Source organism: Miscanthus floridulus, chromosome 2, assembly GCF_019320115.1.
Source record: "Miscanthus floridulus cultivar M001 chromosome 2, ASM1932011v1, whole genome shotgun sequence".
NCBI classification, from domain to species: domain Eukaryota; kingdom Viridiplantae; phylum Streptophyta; class Magnoliopsida; order Poales; family Poaceae; genus Miscanthus; species Miscanthus floridulus.
This window is the reverse complement of record NC_089581.1, coordinates 55191771-55219651: the sequence shown is the minus strand read 5'-3', so window position 1 is coordinate 55219651 and position 27881 is coordinate 55191771. Positions and strand designations below refer to the sequence as shown.

General features: G+C 45.0%; 1 pseudogene; it reads left to right on the top strand.

The window, feature by feature from the left end:
• LOC136538851 (kiwellin-1-like) overlaps positions 1 to 27030 on the top strand; it is a 41985-nt pseudogene extending 14955 nt beyond the window's left edge.
• Positions 27031 to 27881: the final 851 nt, after the last annotated feature.

Sequence of the window (27881 nt, the reverse complement as noted above, 5' to 3'; positions counted from 1 at the left end):
GTTGAGCCCAAATGGAAAAGAACTCGACTTCTTGAAAGAACTCTAAGGGTAATCCGAGTTGTTTTGGGTTGAGCTCTGGAATCTTGCCAAAAAAGAACTCGGTTTTTTGAAAGCACTCGGATAAAACTTCGCCTTGGAGCTTGAATTCGAATCGGATACGAGTGGCCGTGAAATTTGATTTGAATCAGACACTATGAGCTGCGCGAATCTTCTGGTGAGCTGATCCGTTGTAGTTGTTGAAATAGGAAATTCTTTATGATGATCTGGATCTTTGAGGAGATGGCCCTGAAGCTTGCCGTTGTTGTCTGCCTCGCAGATCCATGAGCCGAAGATGAAAGTTGATCCTGTCGGGAAGATTATGTTGTCGAGGTCCATCGAGGTCTCGGATGCAAAGTCGCCGAAAGCCCCTACCTGGCGTGCTAGCCGTCGATGTTTCACCACCGATAGCCTGCCACGGGGGTACCCGGGGCAGTATGTTCGGGCTTCGGCGTATGCTGAACTCGATGGTTAACGCAAGAGACAGTCGATTTATCCTGGTTCAGGCCCTCGATCGTAGATCGAGTAATAACCTTACGTCCAGTCGGCGTTAGCCTTTGCGTTGGATTGATCGTGATGTGTTGTGTTGTGTTGTACAATTGTTGTCCCTCTCTCTCAGGATCCCTGCCCTCCTTTATATAGTCAGGAAGCCAGAGTACTAGTCGGTTTGCAATGAGATTTCCTAGTAGGATTACTTAATAGTTCTACTACTAAGATTACATGGGAAGAATCCTAGTTGGATTAGATCTTCTCTCTTCCTTACGGGGTATCCTATGGGTCCCACATCGATAGTTATCTACTATCTTATTCGAAACAATTATTAATTTATTTGTGCGACACCTAGTTCTTGGGGCGATCAAGCTTACCAACATAGTTTAAAATCAATTTCTATCATAAGATAACAATAGCACCACTTCTAGAAATAGAGGTATTTCCTAGGACCATTGGTAACACCGACCATCCTTGTAAATGCCTTTGGCTCTGTTCGCTTTGCTGAAAAGCATTACGTAGAAAAAGGTTTTTAGGGGCGGCTGGCAACCCTCTGTAGGGGCGATTTTGCCAGCCGCCCCTATGAAAGGGCGGCTACAAATCACTAATTTGTAGGGGCGGTTCTCAGACTGCCCCTGCAAATCGATTTGTAGGGGCAGCTGGATATTGAGCCGCCCCTACAAATCAATTTCCAGAAATCATGAAAAAATGGGCAAAAAATAGCAATTTTTTAATCCGAGGAAGACCCCACCGACAGTCACACACACCCTCACTCTATGGTTGTAGCATTTTTCATGATTTTTGCACACTTTGCGCCGTCCGGGTTTCGAACCCGTGACCTCTCGTTCGCACGTAAACTCCTCTACCACTGCACCTCATGATCACTTGTGTCTACGTTCCATTTTGGTTCCCCACATATTATACAAAACTGAGCATAAATTGATTATTTGAGGCCCTAAACAAATTCAAATGAAAAAGTTGTCAACTACAAAGTTTTATAACTTTTTGAGATCTACAACTTTCATTTTGGTAGTTTCTCCATCCGAGTTCGTTTACAAAATTTAAATTTCAAATTTAAGAAATTCAAATATAGTTTTCCATGACAAGATGATTTCAAATAAAAAAGTTATCAACTACAAAGTTTCATAACTTTTTGCGATCTACATATTTCATTTTTGCTGTTTGTCCATCCAAGGTCATTTAAAAATTCAAATTTCAATTTTTTGAAATTCAAATATAGTTTTCCTTGACAAGATGATTTCAAATTAAAAAGTTGTCAACTACAAAGTTTCATAACTTTCTGAGATCTACAATTTCTATTTTGATCATTTAGTCATCCAACATAGTGGTAGTAACATTGTTCACAAATGTTACATATCCCTCTTATTGTTTATGAAACTATAAGAGAGATATGTAAATTTTGCGAACAATGTTATTATTGCGGCAGAACCGCCCGAAATAGCATACTTACGGAGGCGCTCGTCTTCCACCAGACACTAAGTACCCCAAATGCAAGCTACATCGAGTGGTGTCCGTCGGGCACACCCCGAGGGAGAACCCGAAAGATCCACATTTTTCCCGATGATCCAATAATGAGAACGAGTTACAACACAAGTATATTTCATACATTAGAGTTTCTTAAAAAGTATATTATTACAATACCCAAATACCAGAGTTCGGAATGATAAACAACGGAATTTAAAAATAACATCTAGCGGTAGGGACGAGGATTCCGTCTGAGCCCACTAGAAGGATCCTCCACACAAGGTACTCCTCAAGCATCACCTGCAACAGGGGTAAATAAATCCTGAGTACACAATATACTCGCAAGACTTATCTGACTAGTGGGAATACTTTCCCGACTCCAAAGGATATGCTAGGTTGTATGGTTGTTGCTTTTTTAGCAGAAAGCAATACTAATAGTGAGTTCTTATTGATGCATTATTATTATTAGCTGTAATAAGTTTTCATCTAATCAATCTATATAAGCACATGTTCTACTTTCAAGCAAGGGTTGAGCAATTGATGCTGTTTCTTCTCCTTTTCCACTTCTAGTTCTTACTATGGTGCTAAACCACAGACAACCCGTACCGGACAGCCTAGCGATTCGCGAATCAATGTGCCCAGCTAGGTGCCCTGAACAAGCAGGACTAGCCCACCACTCTCATGTCCCGGGTGTCCAGATCCCCGTCCAAACTTGGACTCCAAGCCCCCACCCCTGAGTCCTAGACTCAGTGTGGTGAAAGGACCTCCACCACCTCCTCTTCCCATTAGTCGGTCCAAAAAGAGCTGGATCCGCGACAAGAGAGCAGCAAGCCTTCCCTACGCCCATACCCAAGTATGCGCTCAGGACAATAATCTGTGACTTGCCTAGAGTCATATGCAACAACTAGTCCTTAATCGACATAGACAGGGAAAAGTGTAACCGAGCTATGCCCTGTTGGCCGCAGGACACAACCCCTCACACCCACCAGTACCAAATCCATATCCCTGCCCGGTCACCATTTACCTTTCCATTATTTCATCATGATATCATAGTTTAATCACCTATTTGCAAGTAACGGTAGGTTACTCATGCTACTGACATCCTGAGCATAGCAACTACTCGACCTGTACTAGTAGGACTCATGGGTAGATATATTTATGCATATAGTTTCCATAAAATGCCTGTAACGTAAATGCATATCATATATGTATTCAGTGATCATTTAAAAATAGGGGTTATGCACTGGGGCTTGCCTTGGGCAGGCTCTGGGCTAGTAGGATCAGTACCAATAGGCTCCTAGGCTTCCTCCTGTGCGAAGAGCTCCTCCTCGTACTCCTCGATCACCTCGTCATACTCTGGCTCACCGACGGGTACGAAGTCTACCTATTCATGATCTACATGAAATGATGATGCAATGTTTAATAAGATGACAACAACAACTCTTAGCCTAAAAGTACATCTATTAAACTACTAAGTGAGGTCTACCCACTAAGGCTAAGCTACGTACCACCACCACTAACAAGTATGAACGTGACATACATTCTTATGGCAACTATAGATATTCCTACTCCTAATGCCGATTTACGATACATACAATAAAGCAAGGATAATAACTATGCTATTAAGCAACTCGTTCTACGGCTACCAATTTTACAGCAAGTATATAAAGGCCTAGGGAACCTACTGTAACATTTTCAAAGCTAAAGCTATTGCCGGTTTGCCATAATAATTCCTGCAATTATTGATCGATATAACGCTAAGCTTTCTACTTAAATCTTATGAGCCTATCATCATAACAGCTAACTGTGAACTAACTACACTAACAGATAGATGGCATTTTTGCGAACCTAACAAACTTGGTTTCACTATTTTTGGACAACCACGCAATTTACTATGATTTATCGAAGATGGATTCATAACTAAAACAAATAAACTTTTCTTATTTACTGGAAATGACAAAAACCGATTCTCACTCCTTCGGCCCACTCACGCTGGCCTGGCCCAGCACGCCATCCCACCCATGTGCGTCAGTAGGCCACCGCACGGCCCACAAGGAGGCGCGTCCCAGCCAGCCAACGGCCTGCGACGGGGGAAGGCCCGCGCACACAGGCAATTAAGCACGGGCACCCCCAAAGTACTATGAAATCACAGTGAGCTCAAGGACACTATTTACCTAGTTTGAGCTTTTATAGCTGCACCCTTACTATTCTCCTTCTTCACCACGGTGAAGTCCCTGGCCCCAAGGCGCACACCAGAGCGACGGCGCGGGCACTGGACGGCCACGCCAGTGCCACCCGACCTCCCACTACTCAACTAAGAGGTCAATGATTACCTTGGCAACAAAACATGGCGGCTAGAAGTGCTATGGTGGACAGGGGCATTGTCCCAAACTCCCTCCCCGATGGTGGCCCTTGACCTGCAAAGGCGGGCGCGTTCCAGTAAGCAACAATGGAGGCAAAGCTAGCACAAGAGCTAGCGAGCACCAGGGAGTGCTCACAAATACCTTCGCGTTGACAGTTCAAATGGAGGTGGTCTGAGTAGAGCTGGCCACGTACGCATGACGTGGTGCGGCGGTGCCCGACGATGGCACAGCTGCGCCAGAGACCACTACATGGTGGTAGGGCTTCAACTAAGGTGAGCACGGTGACACTCGACTGGAGGAGAGGCTAGTAGCATGAGGGATTGGACCAAGATGCTTAGGTGGCGGTGGTAGCCGATGGCGCGGGCACTCCCAATCTTAAGAACTCGAAAGCATGGCTTTTCAAAATTGGGGCCTATGGCGGAGCTACAGTCAGCGATGCGGGGTCGGTAGGGCAGCAGGCTATCTGGCAGAGTCGAACATGCGGTCAATTTGAATCAAGACACTGCTACCACGGTGAATTTGAAAGAAGCATCTTGGCAGCCAGGAGACAGCGAGGCAGGGGAGGGGGCCCTGCCATGGCTTGGCTTGGTCCATTTGCGGCGTCAACGCATGAGCCAACACCACCACTACGGAACAGCGGGGTAGGCGGGACATGCCCCAGGCGGTTGTCTGCACATCCACTGTGGCAAGGTGACGAGCACGGTATGGCGCCACCGCAGCGGGCAGCTCCAGACAAACGCCATAGTGCGATGCGACGCGGAGGGGATGGCGGAGCAGGCAGACGTCCAACGCGCAAGCAGCCAAGGGAAGTCAGCAGATCAGTGCCATGCGTGGCCACTGAAGACATGAATGTGGGACCCGGTGAGCCAACGGCCAAAACGGGGTAGGACAAGGTTCGGCGGAGCTTGTCAACGGCCTGGGCATAGCGCAGCAGTCGACGAGGTGACCCATGCGCTGGCGAGGCAGCAAGCAGCCATGGCAGCAGCATAGGGTTAGCGTGCGTCGCCGTCATGGTGGCAAGAAGATGTGGTCTGTGCCTCGACGAGCAGGGCGAGCCAGCCGGCGGCAGGCGAGCAGCAGCGGGACCGTGGCCAGCGGCAGCAGGTGCGTGGCCTTGGCGCGCAGGGCGTGCGCGCATACGGCACGGCGGTGGGGCGTAGTCGGCACGACAGCAGGTGTGGCCCGCGTGGCAGGGCGCCCTGGCAAGCTAGCAGGGGTGGTGACCACGCCTAGGACTCAGCTAGGTGCTGTGCACGATTTTTAAAGCAGCTGGAAAGGTCGTACCCGATGCTCCAAACACCAAACTATTTGCTTGATGCGTGAGAGGGTACATTAAGCTATCCATTGCAGTCATGACATCGCGCTACTGCTTAAGCCAATCGCTCCACAGAGCTTGCCAAAAGTGACATCATCGACCCCTTCTAAGACTTACGCGAATGACTTCGTTACGAACGATCTTGCGTCGAAAACCAGATCAGACCCCACGGGATGTGCTAGCTAGTTACCTTGTCCTCGACCACACGTGATTTATCACCGATCACAAAATGTTCTATATCCTTTTTGTTTTAACAAGAATTCAATTAGAATAATAAACAACGTTATGTGACACAAAACATAGCATTCGCTTTCTCGTTTCATAAAAATGTTTCAAGGACCGAACTTTGATTTATAATTTATGTTATACACATATGCACATAAAGATGATGCTCATGGATGTTTTAACAAGAACAGTACACGTAACACCGAGGGTGTTACAAATCTACCCCCCTAAAACAAAATCTTGACCCAGGATTTCATGTGTCTAGTGTGAGAAAGAGGTAGGGAGTACATTTGGCGCAATAACTAACTATCCGAACCAGAGAGGAGATGGGGGTAATGCTTTAATATGTAGCTCTCTTGCTCCTAGGTGGCTTTGTCTTCTGAATGATTTTGCTATTGCACCTTGTAAAATTTTATCACACTATTCCTGGTCACTCTCTCCTTCTCATCCAAGATTTTTATAGGATGCTCCACATAAGACAGATCAGGTTAGAGCGGAAGTCCTTCAATTTCCACAGCTTCTTCCAGAACCCGCAGGCATTTTATCAACTGTGAGACGTGAAATACATAATGAACCGCCGAGAGAATTTCAGGGAGTTGGAGACGATAAGCAACGGGGCCATACTACTGTAACACCTTGTATGGACCCACATACCGAGGGGCTAACTTGCTAGGGACACCAAATTGATGTACCCCTCTCATAGGAGATACCTTGAGATACACATAATCCCTAGCTACAAACTCCAAAGGCCTTCTTCGCTTGTCTGCGTAAGCCTTCTGCCGGCTCTGAGCTACCTTCAAGTGTTCACGAATAATATTTACTTTCTCTCGAGCCTCCTTTATGAAATTAGGCCTAAAGTACCCACGGTCTCCTACTTCAACCCAGTTCAGTGGCATCCTACACTTCTGTCCATATAAAGCTTCAAATGGTGCCATGCGGATACTCTCTTGGTAGCTGTTATTATATGAGAATTCAGCTAGCTTCAAACACTTATCCCACTTCTTAGGAAAAGAGATGGTGCAAGTCCTCAACATATCCTCGAGCACCTGGTTCACCCTTTCCGTTTGACCATCAGTTTATGGGTGGTAAGCTGAGCTTTTGAGAAGACGAGTACCCAAACATTCCTGGAGTTTCTCCCAGAAATGAGAGACAAAAACTGACCCTCTATCAGAGATGATAGTGAGAGGAACTCCATGTAGGGTCATAATATGGTCAAAGTATATCTCTGCATACTTCGTGGCAGTGTATCTAGTATCCACCAGAAGGAAGTGGGCAGACTTGATGAGACGGTCCACAATGACCCAAATAGAATCAAAGCCCGTGGAGGTGCGGGGTAAACCCACAATGAAATCCAGGGAAATATCCTCCCATTTCCAAATAGGAATGGGCAAAGGCTACAGATATACAGGAGCACGCATATGATCTGCCTTGACTCTACCGCAAGTGTCACACCCGCAACAAACTGGGTGATATCTTGCTTCATGTAGGACCACCAGTACAGTTGGCGCACATCATGGTATATCTTGTTGCTACCAGGGTGGATAGACAGCTTCGAATGATGGGCTTCATTCAAAATCTTTCTTTTTAGCTCTTCATGGGATGAAACCACCAGTCTATCCTTGTATCTCACAACCCCCTACTCATCAATACTAAAATGAGGTCCACGCCCTTCAGCCAACAACTTCCTGATATGAGGAATCTCTTCAGGGTCTTCCTTCTGCTCCCGAATAATTTGCTCTAGCAATTCTAAGGTTAATGCAATTTGAGCTAGCACTTCTATGTGGTGGAGTGACAAGGGTATTTCCTCAACCTGATGCGACTTATGACTTAAAACATCAACTACCACATTGGCTTTTTCCTGGATAATAATGGACTTCCAAATTATAATCCTTTATTAACTCTAACCATCTCCTTTGCCTCATATTCAACTCAGACTAAGTGAAAATATACTTAAGGCTCTTGTGGTCAGTAAAGATATGCACTTTGTCGCCCAACAGGTAATGCCTCTAAATCTTCAGAGAGTGGACTACAACAGCTAGCTCTAAATCATGGGTGGGGTAGTTCACCTCGTGCTTCCTTAGTTGGCGCGAAGCACAAGCTATCACACACTCCTCTTGCATCAGCACACACCCCAACCCCATCTTCAAGGCATCACAATAAACATCAAAGGGTCTATCAATATCTGGTTGAGCCAACATAGGAGCAGTGGTTAGAAAGGTCTTCAGAGATTGAAAAGCTTCTTCACAAGCTGGACTCCAATCAAACTTAGCTTCTTTCTGGAGTAGCTTGGTCATGGGTTGGGCTATTTTGGAGAAATCAGGGATGAAATGCCGATAGTATCCAGCTAGACCAAGGAACTGACGGATCTAGTGCACAGACTTGGGAGACTTCCAATCTAATACATCTTGCACCTTGCTGGGATCTACAGAAATGCCTTTAGGTGTCAACACATGCCCCAAAAACTACACTCGATCTAACCAAAACTCGCACTTGCTGAATTTAGCATACAGCTGGTGCTCCCTTAGTCGAGTCAGTACTATCCGGAGGTGATGGGCATGCTCTCCATCATTCTTGGAATAGATCAAGATGTCATCAATGAAAACCACCACAAACTTATCCAACTCCGGCATGAAAACTGAATTCATCAGGTACATGAAGAAGGCAGGAGCGTTGGTGAGACCGAAAGACATCACTTACTCATACAACCCATACCTAGTAGAGAAAGCTATCTTTGGTATATCCTGTGGCCTGATCTTGATCTGATGATAGCCCGATCGGAGATCTATCTTCGAGAACACTTTGGCACCAGCTAACTGATCAAACAAAGTATCTATGCGGGGCAAAGGATACTTGTTCTTAACTGTTACCGCATTGAGGGGGCGGTAATCCACATACATCCACAGAGTACCATCCTTCTTCTTCACAAAAATAGTCGGGCAACCCCATGGTGAAGAACTCGGGCAAATGAAACCTTTGTCCATCAATTCTTCTAGTTGCTTCTTCATTTCTACTAGTTCTCTTGGAGCCATGCGGTACAGACGTCTGGAGATAGGAGCAGTATTAGGCTTAAGCTCAATGGAGAATTCTACCTCACGGTCTAGTGGCAATCTAGGAAGATCTTCAGGGAAAACATCCGGGAACTCACATACTACCAGAATAGAGGGAAGATCAGGAATGGCTTCAGCATGGGCAGCAACAGGTAAGACTAGTTCTGAGGGTATGATAAGAGACATCCTATCCTCAGAAGAAGGAAGCCATAACTCCACACTTCTTCTCTTCATATCCAATACTACCCCATACACCCACAACCAGTTCATTCCAAGAATAGCATCAATGCCTTGTCCCGACATTATCATGAACTGTAGACGGTAAGTGTGGGTGGCTAATACCAAACTTACTGTATCCATGCGGGTATTGATGAACATCTAAGAACCCACAGTACAGATCTTATAGGCATACAGTATAGCCAATAGTGATAAGTTGTGCCACTCTACAAACCCCATGCTCATAAAGGAATGCAATGCACCAGAATCAAACAACACCAAAGCTAGATGGGAGTCAATGGTAAACATACCAGCCATAACTGTCTCCTGCTGCACAACCTGCTGAGCATCCGTGAAGTGCACCTGACCGGATCTGCTGGGCACCTTCCTCTTGATGATAGTCCTCTTAATAAGCCCAGAATTTGCAGATGGCTGAGATGACTGAGCTGCCTGATGTTGAGGATACTCCCTGGCATAGTGGCCATCCTTGCCACACTTGAAACAAGCACTAGGCTTGTTCCCGAACCCCTGACAAGGTGGGACCTGCTATCCCTGAGTCTGCTAAGGCTGCACCTGCTGCGGAGGTGCCTTGTACTGAGTAGAGGAAGTCTGCGACGTCTGCTGGGGTGACCGAAATAGAGGCCTGCCGGATGGTTGATAGGGCCCCTGCCTAACAACTTGTACCTTCTATGTATGAGGGTGGCTGTAACAGAACCGCCCAATTTATACAAGATCAAGTATGGCTGTCCCCGCTAACACGTTGAGATGCGCATACTTTCACTCATATAAACCCGGTAGTCCGTCGAGTGTCCCAAAAGACCTCGGTAAATCAACATCACAACCAAGATCACATGATTAAGCAAATACACATCACATACACAGGGTTGCAGTGGAAATAATATTACAAATGGGTTCACAATTAAAAGTACAAGTTTGGGTTTCAAAATCGATTAGTGAAAACAACATAGCTTTCAAAAGATTACATTAATATATGTTCCAAATACATTGCTAGCATAAGTGACATCATCCGACAAAAGCATATAGATGAGAAGTAACTATAGAATCACCGAGCCACCGGCGGTTAGCCACCATCTTCATAGGCCGAGAACTTCACCTGCAACATGGTGGGATAAACCCTGAGTACAAGAAGATACTCAGCTAGACTTACCCGTCAAAACCAGAAATAAAGGACACCAAGGGTCATGCAAGGCTTATGAGGTGGGCTAGCTTGATACAGTTGCATAAAAGAGCTTATGAATATAGTGACCAATTTAAACTTAGCATCAAGTTTATCATCATTTACCTATCCACTAGATTAGCACCTGTACTAGAGCACTCACTTATTAGGAGCAAACAATATTAACCATAGCAGGTATAATAAGGCTGTCATTATCACACCATCATTCCTGAACCATTATGTTATTTAGTGTATCTACTTTGGAGATAAGCCCGTCAAGTTCTCACTAACTGGTGAGAGACGGTGACTCGAATTGAATTACAACTCAGCTGAGGGGGTATTCCTAACTCTCGCCCTGGCATACTTTGCAAGGGTAGCCGTGGGTCACCTTTAGTACAACTCAGGAACCAAATTCGCGGGTTCGATCAGCGCCAGCACTCTTAGGGATTACCCTTCTATCAGGATGATCAGGACTTTTAAATCATCTACCCTTGGACTCACGCCTATGGCTCTCTTCCGAGGCGTACTTTATACTTATCGACTCCCGACCTGAGTTGAGCTACTCAGCTTCGTGGTCAGTCTCCAGACCCAGCCAACTAAGAGAGAGGCATGCGTTCAACATGAATAGGAAAGGCTCCAAGATTCGGTCCTTAAGCGACACAGACGGAGTCACTACAAACCGGCAAGCCTCCGCCCAGTCTCCAATTCAAATTAAGACAGGTTCTTTTCCACGATAGCAAATATAGCCAACTATGCCATATGTATATCCCTATAGCTTGCAGGTGACAGGAAATCACCTGACTTCTACCGCATTTAAGCAGGGCTAAGCACTACATGAGCCTGAGCTACATAGGATTCAGGGTATCAATATCTGGACAAGGATTGGATAACCAATGCAGCAAGTGTTTGCATCCAACACCTAAACTTAATGCAACAATATATATGTAACAATAATACTTTAATTGCATTTCAGAAGTTAAGAGGCTTAATATACTACGGGGCTTGCCTAGGATCCGACACAAGTCAGTTCAGTTAGCTTGCACCGTCCTGGTGACATCTCAGGTCCTAGCACTTGCTTAGTCCTTCCATCTTCGGGATAGATCCATCAAACGCTGTCTTCGGGTTCGGCTCCAATGTCTTATCCTTCACGTGGTGCATCTAGCGTACCTAGATGAGATGCAATATGCAAGTGCATAAATATGAAGAATAGTACCATGAGACGCATCACAAAATAGCAAGCAAGACAAGCATAGTTTACACTAACACACTTAAGTACTTTGCGATGCTTAACTTAAACATCACACAATCTATCATGCTAAGATGGCAAAGAAGATGACAACACCAAGCATGACACAAGTTTCCCAAGATCTCAGATGCTCTAACTCAGTCATGATTCAAGGCATAAGTCACACTTAACAATATACAAGCAAACACTAATTAGAATCTGCCAATTTCTGGACATGCAAATAACAGCTACAAGATTTAGCTAGAGTTACACAAATCCAAATGACTTGAAAGAAGACATTTTGGAAAGCTTATGAAATTATCTACATTTCATCTATAACCATCATAGCATGATTCCCAAGTTAAGTAGGTCGAAATTATACCTTTACAGAAACTGGTTCATACAAAATAGAGAGCAACAAATCCTATATTCTAACTTTAAACAGTTGTAACTCAAACACCACTTTTGTATAAACAAGTTTTAACAGCAACTAGATACATAAATTATCTACAACTTTTGTATAAACAAGTTTCAAACAAAACACATTGTCATGAAGAACTTTGCTAAGTTCTCCGATCTGTCCATAGACCACATCGGCAAGAAAATAATTATTAACTTATGTTGTAAATTCATAATTGGGCAAAACCAACTTTACCAACATTTCACACATGACTAAAGAACACCAAAAAGCATGGTGCTCACCTCTAAATAAATTTTCTTAAAGCATTTCTTAATTTATTTAGACATCAAGGTGTATTTATGAACATATACCAAAAATGCACAATAAATTCTACAAAAATTACAGTAGCTCACATATCCTCTCAATAGTCTACTGTACAAATTTCATACCATTTGCATAAGTATAGCTGCCTCTATGAAAAAGACAATTTGCTATTGCAAGAAATCATGTGAGAGTGAGATAAACCAATAACTCACTCATACTTCATCCAATACTCATGAAATTTTTACCACACATCAACTATCACATGAGTAGCATGCCACAAAAATTTCACTTCATTTGGAGCCCTAGATCTGCAGTTATGGAAAATAACAAATTCAACTAGCATTACAACCTTACTGCACAAATCTATTTTTACTGCAAAATATTGAAACTAAAACATGCCATATTATAGATCTAATGCATAGAGAATTTCACAAGGATTCCAAAAAGTTCTCATTTGCTATTTTACAAATTTCCTATGAATTACTATGAATTTCCAAAGATTCAACAAATTTACTACAAATGGGTCCTTATCGACACTATTCATTTGAGTTACAGACTTCACAGCTAGACCCCTCCCTTTCATCAAATTCTAGCACGAGGTCCCTGGTTGTAGTTGAGAACAAAGGAGGCCAGCGGGCCGGCTGGTGGCCGATTTGGCCGGCTGGAGAGGGGCGTCGGCGGCCACAGAGGGGCGGTGCCAGGGCTGCGCGGCGACGAGGCGCACCTGTGGACACCCACAGCGTGGCCCACGACAGCCCGTGGCTCTCTGGCCACGCAAGCTAGGGCGCACAGTGGCAGCTTTGCCGCGGTGGTAGCACTGAGGCGCGCCCGGCGACCGAGTGGCAGCGGCATGAACGGCCTGGGCCTGCATGCGCACACGCAGTGGCACAGCTTAGCTTGGGGTGGAGGCAAAAGGGAGAGAGCAGCGCACGGCGGCCATGGGAGCACCACCGGCGGCCATGGCTGCAACTCCGAGCAAGAGGGAGATAGCAGCGTGAGAGAGTGCCAGAGAGAGCCAGAGGGAGCTCGGGCGCTCGGCTTTCACTAAAGGACGGCGCAGGGACTCGATAGGGGCAGACCACACAGTAGCGGTGCGCTGCAATGGTGGAAGCGTGCTCACGCATGGTCGCCACGCACAGGCCACGCGGCATCCGTTGGGGCATTTCCGCGAACACCTGGCGAGCAACGGATTGAACATGGTGGAGCGCAAGTTTGGGCTAGCTACGGGCCGATTTGGTTCATGGGCCCCAAAACAAAGTTTGCTCTACACGGCCTGCTCTACGTTTCTTATTTAAGGTGCCTGATCATTTGAGCTCTGTAACAGTGGGTAATTAAGCCTCAATATGATAGTGTCAACATGTTGATAACGGTCACAGGAACTCGCCTTCGGAGGTCAAAACTCGGTCAAACTCGGTGCAACTTTTTGTATGCTCTTCTCCATAATATAACCTTCAACTTTTATTTTTGGACCAACTCAAGTTGCTTAGCAAAATTTGGAGAACGCAGGATGTCAATGTCGATGTCAGTGAATTCCGGACTGCAAACACTGTTGGGCTGATTTCAGCTTTTCTATTAGACTTTGAGCCTTGTTTTGATCCATTTTGAAACCAAATCATGACTTGGTATTTTAACAAAGTTTGTTATAATCAAAATTTTATTCAACTTTCATTTTTGGTCAAACCTCATATCTGGTCCAGAAGTCAACTTTATTTCTTGGTCAACGCAAAGCCCTTTTTGCTATAGAATCTAGGGTTTCCATGATTTTTGGATATTTTCTCCATCTTTGCTCAACACGAACCCTTCATAACTTTTGTTGTAGAGTTCAATTAGAGTTGTTGGAGCAAGGTTGCTAGGTTTGGTTGATGTCATAGGTTTCCATCTACTTGATAAAGTAATTCATGCAAAGATATGACTTATCATTTCATGTGACTTTTTGATTCCAAACTTCATGAAACTCTTCCAATGTTCAAGAGAGATTGATACTAAGGTGATGGACATGAGAGAGGTGTGTTTAACATTATTCAAGCATACATTTGAAAAGAGTCATCATGTAGGTAAAGGTGTGTTGTCCAAGTTTAAGTGCTGTCTCATTTTCATATGTTTGATCTAACATCTCCATCACCACTTAACATGTCATGGTTGAGCTCAACTGGTAACAAACACCTAGGGTGTTACAGTTGGAGGATCCAGCTGCCACCCGCTTCCTCTTCCAATCTGCCTGAGATGCCCACTGAAAACCCTCAAGAGCAATGGCGGCGTTCATCAGAGCCCCAAAGGTCTGATAGTTCCCTAGGTACAGTTTCTCCTGAAGGAGAGGAGCGAGACCCTAGAAGAAACGTTCCCTCTTCTTCTCATCCGTATCCACCTGACTACCAGCATACTGAGCCAAGTGGTTAAACTGGGTCACATACTCCATTACCGTCCTGCTTCCCTGGCGTAGCTCTAGGAACTCGGTCATCTTCTGGTTGATAACACCAGCAGGGATGAAGAACTCGTGGAAGGCGGTGGAGAACTCCTGCCATGTTGCCAGATGATCCAACAGCTCCGTGGCCTGGAAAGTTTCCCACCAGGCACCTACGGACCCCAAAAGCTGCTGAGACGCAAAGTGCACCTTCTGCACGTTGGTTACTCTGAGCAGCCGAAACTTCTGCTCCAGCATGCGAAGCCAGTGCTCCGCTTCCAAAGGCTCATCCGACGGTGTGAACGTGGGCGGGTGGGTCTTGAGGAAGTCCTGGTAAGAGGACTGTCCCTCAGGACGGTGAGCACCACCCCTATTCCCACCGTTGCCCTCGAGGCCTCCGCGGGCAAGGCCCGTGACGGCCTATGCCATAATGTCCATGGCACGAGCTGTCTCCTGACGAGCAGCGGCTGACTCCCGGTGAGCAGCCAACAGCTCCGCCATGATCTCCACGGGGGACATCGACGAAGGTGGTGGCGGTGGCAGGAAAGGATGAGGAACCAGAGGTGGAACCTCCTGAGCTCCCCCGTTGCCACGCTCAAAGGCCCGAGCACTGTCACCTTGGCCCTCGTTGGCCGCCCCCGAACTGGTGCTCCCACGTCTAGACCTCAGATTCATCTGTAAGAGAGATGAACCATCCATTAGAACACCTTCCCGATCAGAATCTAGGGATTAAAGAGATGACAGCACATTTATTAAAGCATTCATTTAGTTAGTCCTACCAATTTACTACTCACTTATATGTGAAGGGGAATTTTAGTTCAAGTAAGATGCTATTATCATGATGCATGCTTCGACCTATACATTCACTCAAGCCGGAATATAGCGGCATTCGTAAAATTTTCGGCACATCGCACGCTCACTTTCCGTGTTCTAAACAATTTCTTACGCAACGTAAGTCAGTGTACCAGCAGAAACTGATTAGATAAAACCAGTGCCGCTATCCTAGATAGATCATATAGCTAGGGCTTATACTTATGTAACTTAACTTAACCGCATCCTACTATTTGCAATACTTATGTTGATCAAATTTTAAGTTTTGGAAAAGAGTGATGAAACTCATGACCATTATTGGCTCTGGTATCAACTGTGGCAGAACCGCCTGAAATAGCATACTTACGGAGGCACTCATCTTCCACCAGACACTAAGCACCCCGAAAGCAAGCTACATCGAGTGCTGTCCGTCGAGCACACCCCAAGGGAGAACCCAAAAGATCCACATTTTTCCTGAGGATCCAATAATGAGAACGAGTTACAACACAAGTACATTTCATACATTAGAGTTTCTTAAAAAGTACATTATTACAATACCCAAATACCAAAGTTCGGAATGATAAACAACAGAATTTAAAAATAACATCTAGCGGTAGGGACGAGGATTCCGTCTGAGCCCACCAGAAGGATCCTCCACACAAGGTACTCCTCAAGCATCACCTGCAATAGGGGTAAATAAACCCTGAGTAGACAATGTACTCGCAAGACTTATCCGACTAGTGGGAATACTTTCCCGACTCCAAGGGATATGCTAGGCTTTATGGTTGTTGGTTTTCTTTAGCAGAAAGCAATACTAATAGTGAGTCCTTATTAATGCATTATTATTATCAGCCGTATTAAGTTTTCATCTAATCAATCTATATAAGCACCTGTTCTACTTTCAAGCAAGGGTTGAGCAATCGATGCTGTTTCTTCTCCTTTTCCACTTCCAGTTCTTACTACGGTGCTAAACCACAGACAAGCCATACCGGATAGCCCGGCGATTCGCGAATCAATGTGCCCAGCTGAGTGCCCTGAAGACACATGCCCCGCTTGTACCCCAGGCACAAGTAGGACTAGCCCACCACTCTCATGTCCCGGGTGTCTAGGTCCCTGTCCAAACTTGGACTCCAAGCCCCCACCCCTGAGTCCTGGACTTAGTGTGGTGCAAGGACCTCCACCACCTCCTCTTCCCATCAGTCGGTCCAGAAAGAGCCAGATCCGCGACAAGAGAGCAACAAGCCTTCCCTACGCCCATACCCAAGTATGCGCTCGGGACAATAATCTGACTTGCCTAGAGTCATATGCAATGACCGGTCCTTAATCGACACAGACAGGGAAAAAGTGTAACCGGGCTATGCCCTATTGGCCGCAGGGCACAACCCCTCACACCCACCAGTACCAAATCCATATTCCTGCCCGGTTACCATTTACCTTTCCATTATTTCATCATTATATCATAGTTTAATCACCTATTTGCGAGTAACGACAGGTTACTCACACTACCGACATCCTGAGCATAGCAACTACTCGACCTGTACTAGTAGGACTCATGGGTAGATATATTTATGCATATAGTTTCCATAAAATGCCTGTAACATAAATGCATATCATATATGTATTCAGTGATCATTTAAAAATAGGGGTTATGCACCAGGGCTTGCCTTGGGCAGGCGCTGGGTCAGCAGGGTCAGTACCAACAGGCTCTTGGGCTTCCTCCTATGCGAAGAGCTCCTCCTTGTACTCCTTGATCACCTCGTCGTACTCCGGCTCGCCGACGGGTACGAAGTCTACCTGTTCGTGATCTACATGAAATGATGATGCAATGTTTAATAAGATGACAACAACTCTTAGCCTAAAAGTACATCTATTAAACTACTAAGTGAGGTCTACCCACTATGGCTAAGCTACGTACCACCACCACTAACAAGTATGAATGTGACATACATTCTTATGGCAACTACAGATATTCCTACTCCTAATGCCGATTTACGATACATACAATAAAGCAAGGATAATAACTATGCTATTAAGCAACTCGTTCTATGGCTACCAATTTTATAGCAAGTATATAAAGGCCTAGGGAACCTACTGTAACATTTTCAAAGCTAAAGCTATTGCCGGTTTGCCATAATAATTCCTGCAATTATTGATCGATATAACGCTAAACTTTCTACTTAAATCTTATGAGCATATCACCATAACAGCTAACTGTGAACTAACTACACTAACATATAGATGGCATTTTTGCGAACCTAACAAACTTGGTTTCACTATTTTTGGACAACCACGCAATTTACTACGATTTATCGAAGTTGGATTCATAACTAAAACAAATAAACTTTTCTTATTTACTGGAAATGACGAAAACCGATTCTCACTCCTTTGGCCCACTCGCGCTGGCCCGGCCCAGCGTGCCATCCCGCCCAAGTGCGTCAGCAAGCCACCGCGCGGCCCACGCGGAGGCACGGCCCAGCCGCCAACAGCCCACGACGGGGGAAGGCCCGCGTGTGCAGGCAATTAAGCACGGGCACCCCCAAAGTACTACGAAATCACAGCGAGCTCAAGGACACTATTTACCCAGTCTGAGCTTTTACAGCTGCACCCTCCCCATTCTCCTTCTTCACCACGGTGAAGTCCCTGGCCCTAAGGCACGCACCGGCGCGACGACGCGGGCACTGGACGGCCACGCCGGCGCCACCCGACCTCCCACTACTCAACTAAGAGGCCGATGATTACCTCGGTGACAAAACATGATGGCTGGAAGTGCTATGGTGGACAGGGGCGTCGTCCCAAACTCCCTCCCCGGCGGTGGCCCTTGACTTGCAAAGGCGGGCGCGTTCCAGTAAGCAACAACCCGCACATTAGTGATCAAGTGTTGACCGAACACTGGCAGGGTCCGATCACCATTGACCAGACGCATCCGGTCACATTAAACCCTTACTGGAACCTTACTGTACTCGACCGGACGCTGAACCCCCAGGGTCCGGTCAGTACTGACCGGACGCGCCCGGTCGCAGAATTCCTTCTCTGGAACCTTACTGGAGTCGACCGGACGCTGGACCTCAGCGTTCGGTCACTTGACCACTCCAGCATCCGACCGCACCGAACACAATCTCCTTGGTCAAATGAACTGACCGGACCCTGCGGCCAGCGTCCGGTCGCACCGGAGCCAGCGTCCGGTCAGCATTTGACCCTCCATTCACTTCCAACTCTCGATCATATGTGAATGAAGTTTGCTCCAAAGGATCTTAGGCATATTGAGGAGCTACCTAGTGCTAGTTTTAACAAGTATGCACCACACCTAACTCACTAGACTCACCTAGGTCAAGCTACCCATCCATACCCCCCTTAATAGTATGGCCAAAGGAAAAACAAAGTCCTAACCTACTCTAAGTGTCTCTCCAACTCCAATCGACACTTAGAACTAGTCATCCTTAACCTTGTCGACCATCCTTTGAAAACCGAAATGATTTCCATCGTAGGGGCATGACTACCTTGATTGCCCAATTGATCTCCATTACCATGACCTAACTTAATTGCCTCTGCAAAACACACGTTAGTCATAGTAATCTTGTATTGTCATTAATCACCGAAATTCAACTAGGGGCCTAGATGCTTTCACATGATAAGGGCTTGAATGGACCATATGATCCTATATAATTTTATTATATTTTTTAATCTTATTGGGGTACATGTAGTTTAATTTGGAATTTCTTTTGATAGACACGTAAAAACTCATTTTAACAATAGAAAATAGCGAATCATTTCAAAAAAAAATACTGAACTCACAGACAACAACATATATGTCATATATTACATGTGAATAAAATTTTAGGGTAGATAAGTACGTGAAAGGTCCTTGTTTGGTTTTGGTAATTGAGTGACAGCCAAGGTGGACTAATATGTGTTTACATGAGATACAAAGGAAATTAGTCCACTGATACATTAGTGTGAGCAACCTATGCCATGGAGGTGGAAATAGCTTGGATATGTTGCAATGCTCACACATATGATGAAGGAGCTCATTGCATATGAGACATGACATGGAGTCATGTGGCTAGATGGATAAGATCAAGACAAGGCTTGACTTGATGAACTGATTGCAAGTGAGGGGCAAGTCAGAAGCTTTGAAGCGACAAACCACACATGGCGGTGAAACTTGAGCAAAGACTTGGCACCGACAGACCAAGGCAACGGTGAAGGGCAAGCAAAATTATGATCGATAAACCAATAAGGTCACATAATGATATGAAGTAGATCATATCATTCGTGATGGAGGTTGGTGCTTGTGTGGCATCAACATTGGAGGAGATAGAATGGAATGCACAAGGAAAATGTATATTTGTAGGGCATTTCATTTCATCGGTCAAGGGTTGTGTAGAGAAGTGCATGACTGGATTTAGGATAGATGGCCGTACTATCAAGAGGGGCAAACTTGTTTGCATATCGGCCATCTAGTTCCACTCGAGTGACCTAACTTTGCATGCGATGCTAGGATCGAGTGGCATGGTGAAAAGAGTGAAAATCCTTTGAAAAAATGTTTGTGAAATGCTAACACACTTGCACAAGATGGATTACACTTGGTGGCGTTAGCACATTTGAAAAAGAGAAGAAAAAGCGCTTGATGGGCTACTGTCTAGGCAGTGGCGGACAGTCCATGCCTGAGCTGTAGACAGTTTGTCGGTTGGAGCTGCTCCTACGAGGGCACCGATGTGCCCGGTGTACACCGGACAGGTGCTCGTGGACTGTCCGTGCCTATGTGGCGGACTATCCGCCGGCTATTCTCGGCTAAGCGCAGAGCTGCTGGACTTTTGCCCAGACCGCTAGGAGTCAACGACGGACAGTCCGACGCCAAAAGGTGGATAGTCCGCTGGCTGATTTCGTTGGCGCACATTGCTCCTGGACTTCTGTTCCAGCCGATGGGAATCAATGGCAGACAGTCTGGGCCTAGGGGGCAGACAGTCCGTAGTTCAAATTTCTTTGACACTAACGGCTAGTTCGCGGTGAAGGGCGGACTATCCAGGATTTGTCCCTAGATTGTCCAGGATAGTCGTTACAGCTTGGGTGAAGGGGGAAAACTGCTAGTTTCTCCCCCTCCTCTATAAATAGAGGGGTGGCCAGCCCTTGGGGCTGGTTGAGCACATTGGGGATGTGTTGCCCTTGTGTTGTGCTCACAATAAGGCCTCTAACTCACTTGTGATCGATACAGTTCATCTTTGATAGTGAGTGTGTGATTCCTATATTAGGATCTTTATAAGGTGCTTGAGAATATAGATAGAGGGGTGTAGTCTTGGCTAGCTAGACCGATAATTTTAATTCCGTATTTGTTTTGGTTAGCATGTGGGATTAATTTTAGAAAGGACTATTCATCCCCTCTAGTCTGTCATCTCGACCCTACAAGTGGTATTAGAGCCGAGGTCTCTTATTTGTGGTCTTAACCGACCTGAGAGGATGGCGACTACTGGGCTAGATGTTGAGTGTCCATATTTTTTATGGCACACACTTTGCATGGTGGAGACTCAATATGACTAGATGGATTAGGTGTACAAATGAACAATTGTGGTGGATTTCATACGAGGGCCCTTCTTATGTGTTGGATGAGAAGAATCTAACACAATAGAAGTACCTAGATCTTGAAAACCAAGCTACTAACATTTTACACAAGTCTTTAAGTGCAAAGGTTTTCAAGAAGATCAAGAATATAAAGACCGCCCATGAGATGTGGACATATCTTGATGACAAATATGGAAGGTCCTTCTCTGATGATAATATTGATGATGATGGTGGTGGTGGTGATCTCAAGGAGGAGGTGCATGAGGATGTTGAGCATATCTACAACTCGGTGATTGTGGAAGATTGCTCCACCTCATGGTCAAGTGACGATGATGATCAATCTACCACAAGTTCACTTGACAAGATTGATGGATCAAGCTCAAGTGATGCGAATGATGAGCTCTTTAGTTTGACTTGAGTAGCCTTACTATTGAGCATTGCTAGTGAGCTTAGACTTTTGTGCGCTTTGCATACTAGCATGTGTAGGAGCTCCCTGGTCATTTGAGTACTAGTTGCATATGTTTGTGTGAGATGGCTAACTAGAATTATTTAGGTGAGCTCTATCTAACCCGACACCTTAGTTGACATATTAGGATCTTTATAAGGTGTTTGAGAATATAGATAGATGGGTGTAGTCTTGTCTAGACCGATAGTTTTAATTCCGCATTTGTTTCGGTTAGTCGGTGCGATTAATTTTAGAAAGGACTATTCACTCCCCTCTAGTCCGCCATCTCGACCCTACAACAAGACAAATGTTTTATAAAGTATATGATAACAACAAAGACATCCAAAGACAATTACATATACAATAACAAATACTTTTTTAGAAAGAGGCACATCATTTTTCACAATAGGTCAATGTTAATATTGAAATCTACAAATACGCTATAACTTATAACCTCACCACTGGGGGAAGGTTCTATACTTCAATATGGGTTATGTAAAGTTGAAGCGAGACTGGAATGGACATCTCTCGAACCTTAGGCTCTTCAGGTACTTTAAATGAGGTCTCATAGGTCTCCGGATCAGAAGTACTTTGATCTGGTTGGTTCTTGGGCAGCGTGTAGTTTCAGATGCTTAGGGCCTTATCTGACAGTGATATTCCCCTATATGACTGTTGGATCGTTGCTAAATCCAACAGTAAAAGTGGGCTTCCTTGCCGATTCAATTAAGTCCTCAATCGTTATCCTAATCCTAGGCTTACGACCTTGTAGTGAAGCCGGCTCACTGTCGGCTTCGCAACACCCAACAGAGATTTGCGTTCTAGTCCTACATCAGCTGCCCACAGCCTTCGCTATTCTAGTGAACTCACCATGTCTATGAGGCGTGCGTTTGCAACTATGCAAGGCGCACGTGCCGGCTAGGTGCTTCCACGTGTCAGATAAATTGGTTCGCGCTACTAGCAACCTTTGATCATCGAAATAGGGTGTAAGTACATTTTTTTATGAAACTGGAGGGGCTCGTGCCCCTACAGAGAATTTATTAAAGAAACCAGTCTCAAATACAATAAAATTAAGAGACAAAGAAGGAGACGAAGAAAATAAAACAAAACAGATAATTACAACAAATTTTGGATCCATAAGTCAAAAATAAGAGAATCTTTGGTCTTGGCCCTCAAGGACAAGAGATTGAGCTCTTTTCTGAACACTTCTTTCACCAATAGGACGTCTTGCTAAATGTTCTTGAAGATGAAGTCATTTCAAACTGTCCAAATGGCCCAAGTCACTAGAATACCAATCAACATGAAGAAACGAGGGTTGGATTGAGATCTTATTTCCAAGACAACTCCTGGAAAGCTTGAGCTATTCTGAAAAGTGATGCCAATCAGGTTCCAACAGTCTTTGGCAAAGGGGCACTCCATGAGCAGAGGTTTCTTCTGTTAACAAGCTATACAACACACAATTGTAGGATTGTAACTGCATGTTTTTTGTTTTTAGGATGTTTCTAGTGCTTAGTCAATCCTTGAGAAGCAGCCAAAAGAAAACCTTGTGCTTTGGATGACAAGTAATTCCAGAGTCATTTATAAGCCTGATGAACTTCTCTATGCCTGATCAAGAATTTGTAGGTCTTTGAAGCTGAGTAAGTGCCCCCAATTTGAAGCCCAACTGTCCCGTTGTTCCGTTAGGGGGAAGTGATCTCTTAGTGACTCAACACTCTGAAGTTGAACAAAAGCTTGATAGAGGTAGGCTAAACAGTTCTATAATTGGTTGCTGTAGATACAGTTTGTGAATTGAGATCATTTTGTTCTTGGCAAAAGAATAAAGCTATGGGTACTCCACTTTTAATGGCTGTTCAATCCAAATATCCTACCAAAACAGGTTTGACCATTTTGAACCTGGATAGTAGAGAAGGATTTGTAGGGTTCCAGCAATTTTAGAATCTCTCTCCACCAAAAGACGCTTTTCTGATGTTACTAAGAAGTTTTTCATTAGGATAATGCTTTTCCCATATTAGAGAGACCCAAGGTAAATCCTTCCTGTTTAGGAACTTATCTAGATTCTTCACGAGTAGAGCTTCATTTTGCTTTTCAGATCAATAACTCCTCGACCTCCCTTATTTTTGGGTTTAGACCATTTCCCATGCAGCTTTTGGTGGTTTTTTAGAGTTGAAATCAGCCCCTCTTCACAAGCAGTGTTTTCTAAATTTGTCAGTTTGTTTGAGAACTCCTTTAGGCAAGGAAAGAGCACACAAATGAAAAGTAAGTAGTGAAGTGAGCAAAACATTAGTCAACTCAAATTTGCCAGCTTGAGAGAGGAAAGATGGAGAGCAAGCTAAAAAATCTTCAACTTTTGGCTTGGTTAACCCCAGGGGGAGACCAAGATAGGTGAAATTAAAGGAAGAGAGCCTTTTGAGCAGCTAAAAGTATTAGCCAGGTGATTGAACTTTTCATCAATGAGCAGGTGCGTGCTCGCTAGCGTTGCAACTGCAACTGCAACCCTGCGAGCCGGCCGGCATTGATCAACTGGAGTTGGAGCAAGGTTTCCGGTCACTGCAAGCGGCCGGCCGGCCTTCGTCGTTCCATTCTCTGTTTCTGTATTCACTGCTGGCTTGTTTTACATATTGAAGCGTATGTATAGTGTAATGTAAAACTCGCCTGACGGCCGGGATATTGTACACGTATCCACGTGGACTGGTAACAAACACATACATGCACTGCACGGTAAACATGTCGGGAGAGTAGCATCGTCTGCACTCTGCACTAGATTGCAAAACCGGCGCCTGCCTCGGTGGACTGGGCAGCCAGCCGGCCGGCCTAAAGCTCGCTTGGTCGTCCCCCCCACGTCGCTGATTTGCTGCACGACACCAGTCTCGAACATGAGCCCCCGGTGCGATCAGCTCCAACGTCTCGTGAGGGTACATATCTTCGGTTCTTGTCGCACACATAGGCCATACTTGTTGGATCATCGTTTACCTAGTCAAAGTTCTTCGATCTCATGCTAGCTAATCACGTGAGCAGGGCCTAGCTACTACGGCCTTTGGGCCTCCACTTGACCTGAAAAATATGTTGTGCCGTCAAAATTGGCGCCTTTTTTTTCGAGGAGGAAGTTATAAACTCTTGGCTGGACCTACTACATACTAATCATGAGCACAATACATCTTATACAAGCATAAGTGTCCAAATGGACCAACGCTTAGAACAGCAAAATGCCATTAGACAGAGAAAGTTACAGAGAACAACATACACAAATTTGAGCCAAAAGAAAAAAAATGCCAAACCTTCCAATGCCTACCTTAAGGATCAAAATTTCAAACTTAGCTAGATATAGGCTGATAGATATCATTAACAAAATATGTCGAGTTTTGTACCTTTAGATTTGGTTGGACAATGGTGTGTGCGCCTTCTTCTTACCATCTTTTAGATAATGGAAAGTATCATCTAACTTTATCCTCTTAAGAGATAAAGTCAGACCACACTTATTACATGGTAGGGGGTAGAGCCAGGGTATTTTTTAAGCATCCGCATGTAGCATTGCCACTACAAATGGGCATTCCTACATGAGGATCCTTAAGAAAACCGCCAACAAAAATAGGTCTATTTCTAAAATGGTTACCTTAGGCCAGTCACTACTATAAATTCACTTTTAGAGGTGGTTGTTATAAGCGGCTACCACTATAAATCCATTTCTAGACAACACATATATAAAGTTTACAAATTCTTCATATGTAACCGGATGAAGCCATTTTTATACTAAAATTATAGAACTTGATGAGAGGTCTTCTTGACATGTGTGAGAAGGTCTTCTTCTTAAGAACAATGCCCGGGGGCTGTCTTACCCCCGCGCGTCGAGATTTTTTTTGTAGTTGATAATATTCTCATTTAGGAGCATTTAGGTGCCCAAATATTCTACAACTTTGTCAGGATATTTTAAAAACATGATTTTCAAGGATGATTTCTATACACAAGAGACCTAGAGAAAATCATCACTGAAATTGAAAAGGAATTGTCCTCATGTTATTGACAACACAGTTGTGTAGCTAGTGAGATGGTAATAAGAAAGACTCCCATATGAAGGAGGTTGTGGTTTGGATCCTGAAAACAGTTACATATATAAGTGTGCATTTTTGTAGAAAAATTCGTATGGCTTACGGCTTACCTGGCCATGGGATTATGTGGTGGCGTGGCCTCGACGTGAAATTTATTTATTTCCTATTTTCTCACACTGTTTTTAGAATTGATTTTACGCTAAACAGCAATAGTGAAGGTCCATTTATACTGGCAGTTGGTTTAATCAAATCTTTAGTGAAAACAAATATTATTTTACTGATGGTGATTTTGATCGTTAGTGTAAAAGGCTAGTGAAAATGCTCTAGCCCTTTCGTACTGGCAGTCAAAAGCACTAGTGAAAATCAATTTATTTGTCAGTTACATTGCTTCAGAAACTCGAGTTTTTTCGGAGCTGCTCCACGATGAAATTTGTGGAGCAGAATTTTTGGAACAGTCTCAAATAGACGCTTAGAAGGTTTTATTCCAACGCAATGGTCGAACGGCATCATTTTAGGCATGAAAATGGTCTAGCCGCTACTCTGTCCGGACAGATAAAGATGTCATCCAGGGTGGAGGGGCCACTGAAGTAACGTTGATGATTTTGGATGAAATAACATCTTTATTCGACCTTGAGGTAGAATCTAAGCACTTAACCGAACGGGGAGACAGACAGCAAATGTTCCCAACTGGACGGTTAACTGACCAACTACCAAAAACCCAAGCCATGTTTCACGTTTCCATTTCTCACGGCTATATAAGGACATGCAATCATGCATGCCTACAGCACAGAATCACAAAAGCACAGCCTCTCCACTCTCCAGTGTGGTTAGCAGCACTGAGAAAGATAAGAGTAGCAGTAGCTAAACAGACCACACACCCAAACTGATCAAACAGCTAGCGAGCATGGCTAGCACAACGATAGCTCGTCTCTCCTTGGCGCTCGCGGCCGTCCTTCCCGTAGCTCTTGCCACCTTCCCCCACCGCGCGCTGCTCCAGTCCTGCCAGCCCAACGGCTCCATCCGCGGGAAGTCCGGCAGCTGCAACCCTGATAACGACTCCCCATGTGCTGCGAGGACGGGAAGCGCTACACGACGTTCGCGTGCTCCCCGCCGGTGGCGGCCCGCACCCGCGCCACGCTGACGCTCAACAGCTTCGCCAAGGGCGGGGACGGCGGCGGCGCGTCCAGCTGCACCGGCACGTTCTTCGACGACGACGTGAAGGTGGTGGCGCTGTCCACGGGGTGGTTCAACAAAGGGAAGCGGTGCCAGAATAGCATCGTGATCAGGGCGAGCAACGGCAGGTCCGTGACGGCCATGGTCGTAGACGAGTGCGACTCTCTCCACGGCTGCGACGATGAGCACAACTTCGAGCCCCCGTGCGCCAACAACATCGTAGATGGGTCCCCGGTGGTGTGGAAGGCGCTCGGGCTCAACACCGACGATGGGGAGGTGCCCATCACCTGGTCCGAAGCGTGACGATCGAATTTGCAGCAAATAAAACACGAATATATAGATGGACACTCGCTCTGGCCGGTCGGCTACTCTATATAGAACACAATTGTCGTTGTCATCGTCATCGTCATCGGTAGTACTCCGTACGTAGCACTACTATATACGTCGTCTGCGTACGACGTTCTATATATTGGAATAAGCTTATCCATATATGTATGCGTCGCTTTTATCGATCTGTTAGGAAGTGTCAAGTGTGCAAGTGTAATGTCTTGTTTTGAATAATTCAAAGTGCTGTTTCCTGAGAACTTGGAAAATGTAAGTGTATTGTTTTGTTTTGTTTTTTATGTTTTGTAGACAAAACGAACATTATGGGCTAGAAACTTGTATGCTATTTCGATTTTTTTTCCCACAACAGCAGCTTAGTTTGAGTATCTCTTTTACTGGCGCAAAACCAAGTAACCCAAACTCGTGAACAAAGGTCATCATCCATAGGGACCTTGGCACCGAGAGCTCTCCAGTTCCTGTAGCTTCCAGGCCCCTCCCATCCCCCCTCAAGCTGGAAAAAAAATCAGGTGGGGACAGTTACAAATAGAGCAACCATGCCACCTATCGTAGATCTGTGACACATGTTTATATGCATGCATCTAACATATGAGAGATTTGCAATTTTTATTTTAACTATTTCTCCTAAATTAAATAGTTCCATGCATTGAATGCATATGTATAAACACATGTCGCAAATCCACGGTGGGTGCCCATAGTTGCTCTATGAATAGAGTCTTGCCTGAACTTTTTTCCCGCAAGCAAACTTGCCTGAACGAGGAGGGGTGGTGTGAGCCCCTTTTCTAGGATGTGATTGGTAGCCTTCTCCTTCG